Below are 8692 nucleotides of genomic sequence, written 5' to 3' on the forward strand. Positions count from 1 at the left end.
GATTAATGGCAAGTTGCAAATGAGCCAGCAGTTCCCTGGCAGCCAGGAGGGCCAACACTGTCCTGGGGAGCATCAGGCACAGCATCACAAGCCAGGCAAGGGAGGGGGTTGTCCTGCTCTGCTCTGCACTGGGGCAGCCTCATCTTGAGTCCTGGGGGCAGTTTTGGGTGCCACAATAAAAGAAAGACATTAAACTATTAAAGAGTGTGCAAAGGAGGGCAACAAGGATGATGAAGGGCCTTCCCTTGAGGGGAAGCTGTATGAGGAGTGGCTGAGGTCACTTGGTTCAACCTGGAGAAGAGGAGACTGAGGGGAGAGCTCATCACAGTCTATGAATTCCTCATGAGGGGCAGAGGAGGGGCAGGCACTGATCTCATCTCTGCGGTGAGCAGTGACAGAATGTGAGACAATGGCCTGAAGCTGTGTCAGAAGAGGTTTAGGTTGGATAGTAGATAAAGGTTCTTCACCCAGAGCATGGCTGGGCTCTGGAACAGCTCCCCAGGGAAGTGGTCACAGCACCCAGACTGACAGAGTTCAAGCAGCCTTTGGGCTGCTCAGGCACATGGTGTGATTCTTGGGGCATGGTCCTGTGCAGGGCCGGGAGTTAGACTCGATGATCCTTGTCCCTTCCTACTCAGCATGTTTTGTGATTCTGTGATTTTAAACTTGCACAGATATCTCTCTAAAAGTCTACCAATATATTTAAAATTAGTTACTCCCTCAAACCACCAAATATGATACACATAATACTGGTGGCGAAAAAGGATTTCTGGTGTTTTTAAACTGCTAAAACTTAGTTCAACTGGCTTGACCTGTATTTGAGAGCTGAATGGTGCAGAGGAATTAATTTTCTCCTCTTATAGTCTCTTAATCACTGTCCAGGACATGTTCCAGTATTGATGACAACTGCAAGCCCCAAAAGATGGCCTTTACAACAGAGAGCAGGCTAAACAGCCTTGCAGCCAATTGCTCCTAACTCTCAGAATAGTGAAGATGGCTTCACTCCAAAATTATCACAGCAGAGACCACACAGATGGGAAGATAAAGGTTCCCTGGGTAAGCTGCTAACAATGCAGACCATTTTGCTGTGCAGCCGGGATGCAGAGGTAAAACACCTGTGTTCTCATGACATCACTGAAATAAAGGCCAGGGGCCGATCACTTGATGGGTGCTCTTTTATTATCATATATCAGGTGTCACCTGCAATTTCGTGTCTCAGGCAGTAAGAGAGAATCCATCTGTCATCTTCCAGTGAATCTCAGTGAAATTTCTTTTCTTTTGAAACTGACACCATTAGATTGGTGAAGCAGATATAAGATAGGCCAGATGTTAAAAAATAATTCCAAAATCCTTAAGCAATTTTTAAAAAAGGGTTTTGTTGGAATGGGATTGATTTACTGCCACATTTACTTCATGAACAGGGACTGTATTTCATTCAGTATGATGCAACTAAACAATAGATATGCCTGGATGTATTCTGCTCATCACATAAGGTCTCCAAAGGGTCTAAATAATTTGCAACCCTTTAAAATTAATAGCTGAACATGCCAGTGTAAAATTGGCAGGTGAAGATAAAAAAGCTCACTCGATATTTTATACTTTGAAATTCCAGCTTTTCTTCTGTATTGGAAGACTTTATGGTGTCACTACTGAAATGCCAGCACAGCTTTGTGGGGCACAGGTCTCCCACACTTACTTTCTCATGGGTGCAGCAGGCTCCCAGATGCAGTGCCAGGCCATCCTATGAGCCACTACATCTCTTACTATATCTTTGTGGCATCCACAGAAAAACAGAGGGAAAGCCTTTCTCATCTGCTCCATGTCATGCCCTACTAGGGAAAGAAAAGTTATGATCACCTCCTCTTTCACTTCAAACAATTTCCAGGGCTTAGAAGAGTGTGTCCAAGGCTGGTCAGGCTCCTCTTCTGCCATCTTTTCTCCAACTGTGTGATGTCAGGAGTATTGTTAAGTGGCAATAGTACTTGGTAAGACAAATTGTAGTATTGCAATAAAAAAAAAATTCACGAAGGCATTTTCTGGTACTGTTATGATTGATACTATGTATTTCAACAGCTGCAAAATTTTTAACACTTGATAACACTTTATAGTGTTGTCCAAGATGCTGACTAACCTATACTAATAAAAGGTGATAAAACTAATGTTGTACTATGCGATTGAAATTAACTTTGTTATTTTGAAGGATATTTTACATTCATCTTTGAGTCTCATGTTTTTCCTTAATTTTAGTTATAAAATAATTTTTTGCAAGGCTTGAATTTAACTTTTATTCTGGCATATTTTATATGCATAGAACCTTTATTCAAAAAATTAAAATAAATGAAGCTTCAAACCTCACATTCATATTTATGGCTAAGTTTAGCCTCACCTTAAGAGATGAAAAAGGGAAAGCTGAAGATGAGCTGATTAGCATATTGTCCAGGTTTTGCTGTTGGAAAAAAAAATAGGCTTGAACTTTTAACACTGCACACAAAAAGGAGCAATAAAAGAATACAGTCATATTTTCCCACAATTCATCTTTCACTCTTTTGTGACAGTTTTTCTTGTCTCTAAGCTTGAATATCATTGTGTAAATTGTGTACATTGTGTATATTATGCACATTTTTTAAGCTGAAAAACATTTTCAACCTGGCCCCTCACTATATTTATGAGATGTAACCACCTGTACCAGCCTAATTCATACAGCAAATGTGTGTGTGGAACCACAGGTTGCATGTACTATTCAGCTATTCAACAATAAATTGTAGTTCCTTCAGGGGAAATGATATCTATGACCTGGACTTTTTATTCAACCAGAAGAGTCAGTTCAGTACTCCCCTCTAATGCCCTGGGAAGTTAGTTTCTCTGCTTAGTCATCCAAACCCTTCAACAACAGGGAAAATTTGGATTGTGTGACTCTGCTTCAAGGACAAGCTCTGTCCACACAGCCAAAATGATCTCTTAGGAATTGGAACAAATTAATAAAATTAGTGTTAGCAAGTGATTGTCCCTTATTTCTGAATGAACTGAAATATAAAATTTTATAATATTATCATATTATTAATTGGTTACTGCATAGAGTCTGCCGTTCATATCAGAGGAGAAAAAGTTATTAGACATGATGCCTATTTAAATGTAAGGTTTTCAAGAAGTCCTGGTGGATTGCAAACTTGAATCTCTGTACCACAATGAGCAAGTTGATGGAATGCTGTAGTAAAGAATGTCATGCTGTATTATAAAGATATTCTTGGGACTAAGACACTTGTATTTTAAGCTATAATTTAAGGTTATTATTATTATTGGATAAAATTTGAAAATTTTAATATTAAATTTGCAGAAAGAAATAATGTCTCACTAACTTACAGAAATGTTCTTTTGTGGAGTCAGTGAACACAGATAGGTAAAATTGCCCAAACACAGATAGATAAAAGTGACTTTGAACACTAAAAAAATCTTCCAATAAAGGACTATAAAAATCTTGACTCTCATGGTTCTAAGTCATCTGAAAGTGGCAGAAATTAATAATTATTTTTTTACAGTGCAAGGAGTTAACAGAGGAGTTTCTTACAGATCAGTGCGGAGACTTTGTTATTTAATATATTTATTAATACAGTGGGAGACTGTTTGGTACAGAAATCATGGTCTAAAATTATTCATATTACTTAAAATGGAAGCTGCAAAGACTTGTGGAGGATGTCACAACACTGTGAATGAGAAATAAAATGGCAGATGAAATTCATACTGATGATCACAAGGTTATGTAAATAAGAAAAAAAAATAGGCTATAAACTAGCCATTGCCATTCAAGAAAAAGATCCTGTACTTAGAAAAATTATATGAAAATATAATTTCCTTAGAAATAACAAAAAAAAAATAAAATAAATATTAAAAATTATTAGGAAATAAATAAAGTGCAAAGTAAAAAATATCATGTCATTGCACAGACACACAGAACTCTTACATATTAAACAGTGAGTAATTTGGAAACTGTAATAAAATAAAATAAACAGTGAGTTATTTAACCTGAAAAATTATAAAGTGAAACTAGAAAAAGTAGGGACAAGAAAAAAGTACAAACCAACTTTTTATGAGAAAAGACTAAATAGAAAATTACTTTTCATGTTGGGAAAGTAATGAGTGTAGGGGAACATAAATTAATGTCCATGAAATCATGAAAGATGTAGAAAGTGAAAGGAGAATGTTTATTCACTATTCATGTAGCAGAAAAACTTTTATCAATTAAAATCCATACAAATTTTTACACAGAAGAAAGTCCTTTACACAGTTCACACAGTCAGTTCTACAGTTTGGGTGAAACCAGAATGTAGTAGAAGTCTAATGTATGAGTCTGTTAAAAAGAGCAATTAAGCGCATTTTTTTTATGAAAACATTCTAATAGAATTACCAAGCTCAAGGAAGGAGATTCCTCTTCCAGCTCAGGAAGTCCTAAAGATTTACATTGCTGGATAAAGGTTATAACAAGGGAAGATTTGCCTTGTTTTCACAGTAGACTCCTTTGAAAAGTGGACTCCTTTTTTCAAGTGTCCTGGATCTGTGTAGACAGTCAAACTAGGATTGCATCAGATGCTTTTCTTGTGAGAAATACTGCTGGTATTGTGAAATTCTAGGGTTTTACTGTTTCTCATGAAAATGAGTACTTCAAGTTTATAAAAAAGAATTCAGAATATGATGAATATGAATTTTTCCAAAAATGGTGGATTTGCATGTGCACAGTTTTTGATTGGCTTCACTGTTATTAATCCTGTTTCCCCTCTTCCTGACCAAAGCTACTTTTACACACAGGCATTTGAAACACATCTTTTTTCATGTTTCTGCTTGGAATTGTTGTGACACAGACCAGCTTTAACTCCCTGCTGAGCAGAAATTTTAATGGGAGAAGTAATAAACCAAGGTTGTGGGCTCAATCTCTGTATGAGCCATTTACTTAAGAGCTGGACTTGATGGTCCTTGTGAGTCCCTTCCAACACAGAATATTCTGTAAATCTGTGCATTTGGATACTGTGTCCCCTTCACCTGTGGCTGTAATGAGACGAGCAGTGAATGAGTCTGCCCTCTTGGCAGTGGGCTTAGGGACAGGTGTAACAGAACTCCATCCCTGAAAACATCAGATCCTACCAAAGGGAAAGCTGCCTCAATCCAACCTCTTTACAGCAGACAAGCAAAAGAGAAACATGCACATATATGCTTGTTTTGGAGGAGTTTGCTTATGTCTTGGCACTGAAGTGAATGTTTTTAGGAACATTCTCAAGTTGATTAGATTTGGTTAGGGTATCTATGATAGCATAGGGGATGGGTCTTTATCAAAAACATGTTAGCAGTTAAGTAGCCATGTTGGAAGGGCAGTGTTCCTGTCCCACATTTTGAGTCTCCTGTGTTTCTCTCAGCAGGTCACTTCCCTGTCTTGTGCTTTGATGGTACTACTTGACTGCCTTTGGGTTCCTTTCAAAACATTCTCTGTGTCAGTGCAAAAAGCTCCTTTGTTTGCATTTTTATTCACCTGTAATCTCAGAATTAGGCAACCTGGAAAAGGAGCTATTGATGATGTCTTTCTGAGCTTAAAGAAAAATACAGACAGTAATGTCTCTATGAAAGCAAATATATGTTGCCTACCTTAAGAAAGTTCTACTTCTTAATAAACAGGTTAAATTGTTTCACATGATTTTTTTCCTTACTAAGTCTGATAGCAAGAGAAAACTTCCAAAACTTTTTTGATCAGAAATGCAAATTCTTTTCCATCCTTGCTTTTTAATTAACTTTTTAATTTTCAAATACAAAGATAGTGTTGATGATGACTGGTAAGCCTGGGCTGAGAGATGTACTGATCTAGTGCTGTTCTTTTGAAATCTGCAGAGAAATGAATCTCAGGGTACAAATGAAATGATAATTGGGATTTCAGTTCATCAGGGTTCAATTCAACAAAATAAATGTTCAGTTTCACAGACTGTTTCTCAAAGTCTTCTTCTGTAATGCACAATTTTTCAAGACTCAAATGATAGTTAAATTTATTATAATTTTTTTCTAATATTACCATTGTCTCAATCCCAGAAAGATGCCGTCAGGATCAGAACCTCATTGTGTTTGACACCAGGAGGAAGGAGAAGGAATAGTCATCCTTTTCAAATCCATACAGCTGCTTTTGGAGCTCTGTCACCTTCTCAAGGCTCCTAACTTGACTATATAGGAAAATTGGAGTCCTAAATACCAAGTGCCTATACTTCATGTAAATGGTTACAGAAACCTGAAGCAGCCTATTTCAATAATTGAATCCATATGCACCAGAGTAAAGATGAACAAAGATCTGTTCCTTACTGAAGGGAAATAAAAGCTAATGAAAATAAATTAATAAATAAAAGCCCCTAATGTAAATAATTTACTTAATATGGCATGTCTGGGCAGAGAAGTAAGTAAGATGTGCCTTGAGATCCACAAAGCCATTAACTGGCAGTGCCTACTCTTTTAAGAGCTGGAGTTCTGAAGCTCCATATATGAAACACAGGAAAACTACATATCCTGAAAGTCCAAAATCATATAAACAGAGGAGCAAAGAGTCATTAAGGTTGGAAAAGTCCTCCAATATCATTTACTCTAACTTTGACTAAACACCTTGTCAACTAAACCATAGCCCTAGAAGCCACATGCAGGCATTTCTCAAACACTTCCAAGGACGTTGATTCCACCAAATCCCTCTGTAGTCCATTCCAGTACCTGGGCACACTTTCAGTGAAAAAACTTTTACAGTATATCTACCCTGAACTTGTCCTGGCACAGTTTGAGGCAATGCCGGCTTCTCCTGTCACTTGTTGCCTGGGAGAGGAGGCCAATATCCACATGGTTACAGCCTCCTTTCAGGGAGTTGTAGAGTGATAAGGTTACCCCTGAGCCTCCTTTTCTCCAGATTTAACAAGTCCAGCCCCTGCAGCTGCATCACATATGATTTATTCTCTATATTCTTCCCCATCTCCATAGCCCTTCTCTGGATTCACTCCAGCACCTCAATGTCCTTCCTGAACTGAGGGGCCCAGAACTGGACACAGGATTCAAGGTGTGGCTTCACCAGTGCCGAGTACAGGAGGACCTGCCCTGGTCCTGCTGGCCACACTATTGCTGATCCAGGCCAGGTGTCATTGGTGTTCTTGGCCACCTGGGCACAGGCTGGCTGATGTTCAGCCACCCTTAACCAGCATTCCCAGGTCTTTTTCAGCCATGCAGCTTTCCAGCCACTCTGCCCACAGCCTGTGGCACTGCATGGGGTTGTTGTGGCCAAAGTGCAGGACTCAGCATTTTGCTTTATTGAACCTCATACAGTTGGCCTCAGCCCATTGATCCACCTTGTCCAGACCAGTTAACACTTATATTTATTGCACATATTAACAATTTAAATACAAGGAAAATCCATATTCTCAATGGAATCAATCTCAATTGAATAATTCAAAATGGAATCAATCAATGATCCCATTTCCATCTTGGGTTTAGATAGCAGATAAGGTTTGAAGACCTCAGTGAATGTGGAGAATTATCATGTTGAATTAGACAGGAAAACACTTTGGGGAATTGATCACTGAGGACTGAGAGAGGTGCAATTAGCGGCTGCACCAAATGAAGGTGCCTGAGGGGTGGGTTCTGGAGGCAGCTCTTCTGCCAGCACCAGCAGCAGAGAGGGCTGAAAGCTGGGGTAGCAGCTGGTGTGTGTGGCAAAGCTGTGGAGAATAAGGCTAATCAAAGGAAGAACTCTAAGCTTGATCTGGATGTGGTCAAGCAGAGGGATCTACTAAAGACATTCAGAATAATCACTCAGACAAATGGTTTCAGCAGTCTGAACTGTCTGACTGGGAGTAATGCATAAATGAGATCACAGAATAGAGGAGACAGAAGATTTATATGGATGATTAGTTACAACAGGTTATACTTTATTTCAAGGAGCATATTAAATAAGAATAATCTAAACAACACTATTTTTTTCCTCATTTAAAAGCAGGAGGTGTCTATGGTCAAATTTTCATGAAACACAATACGCAATTTCTGATGTGTCAAAGGGCTGAAAACATTTGACTGCAGAATCTCTCCCATAAAAGCTGAATTACTTTAAATATTTTTAGTTATAACTCTCATCATAACTCATCATAACTGACTTCAACCTGGCAACAAATAAAAAAAAATCCCAAAGATATGACTTCTGATTTTATTTTCATATAAATGTAGTATTACAGCAAAAAGTGAAATCTGAGAAAGTCATAGTTGAGCACATCCCATTAATGCCTGTCTGGGAAACAGCAAAGCCATAATCATAGAATGACCTGGGTTGAAATGGATGTTAAGGATCATCTATATCAATCCCCCTGCCATGGGCACAGACATCTGCTACTGGGCCAGGTTCCGCAAAGCCCCATCCAACCTCACCTTGAACAATTCCAGTGATGGGGTACCCACAACCTCTCTGGACAATCTGTTCCAGTGCCTCACCACCCTCACAGTAGAGAATTTTTTTCTCATATCTGATCCAAAATATCTGATCATACATCTTTCAGTGTGAAGTAATTCTTCCATGTCTTATTATATATTAGATACCCATTGACATACCCTTGTAAAAAGTCCCTCTCCATCTTTCATGTACATTCCCTTCAGGTACTGGAAGGCTACAATTATGTCACCCTGAAATCTTCTCTTATCCAGGCTG

At 38.5% G+C, this 8692-nt stretch overlaps 1 protein-coding gene across 1 annotated transcript in view; it reads right to left on the minus strand.

The window, feature by feature from the left end:
- Nucleotides 1–3581: 3581 nt before the first annotated feature.
- Nucleotides 3582–8692, minus strand: part of LOC140682463 (uncharacterized) — a 48701-nt gene continuing 43590 nt past the window's right edge. The window contains exon 3 of the mRNA XM_072924915.1: nucleotides 3582–8692. This exon is cut by the window's right edge and continues 260 nt beyond it. The gene's annotated coding sequence lies outside the window, so the exon portion shown is untranslated.

The sequence above is a fragment of the Taeniopygia guttata genome, chromosome 2 (genome assembly GCF_048771995.1).
Source record: "Taeniopygia guttata chromosome 2, bTaeGut7.mat, whole genome shotgun sequence".
NCBI lineage: Eukaryota > Metazoa > Chordata > Aves > Passeriformes > Estrildidae > Taeniopygia > Taeniopygia guttata.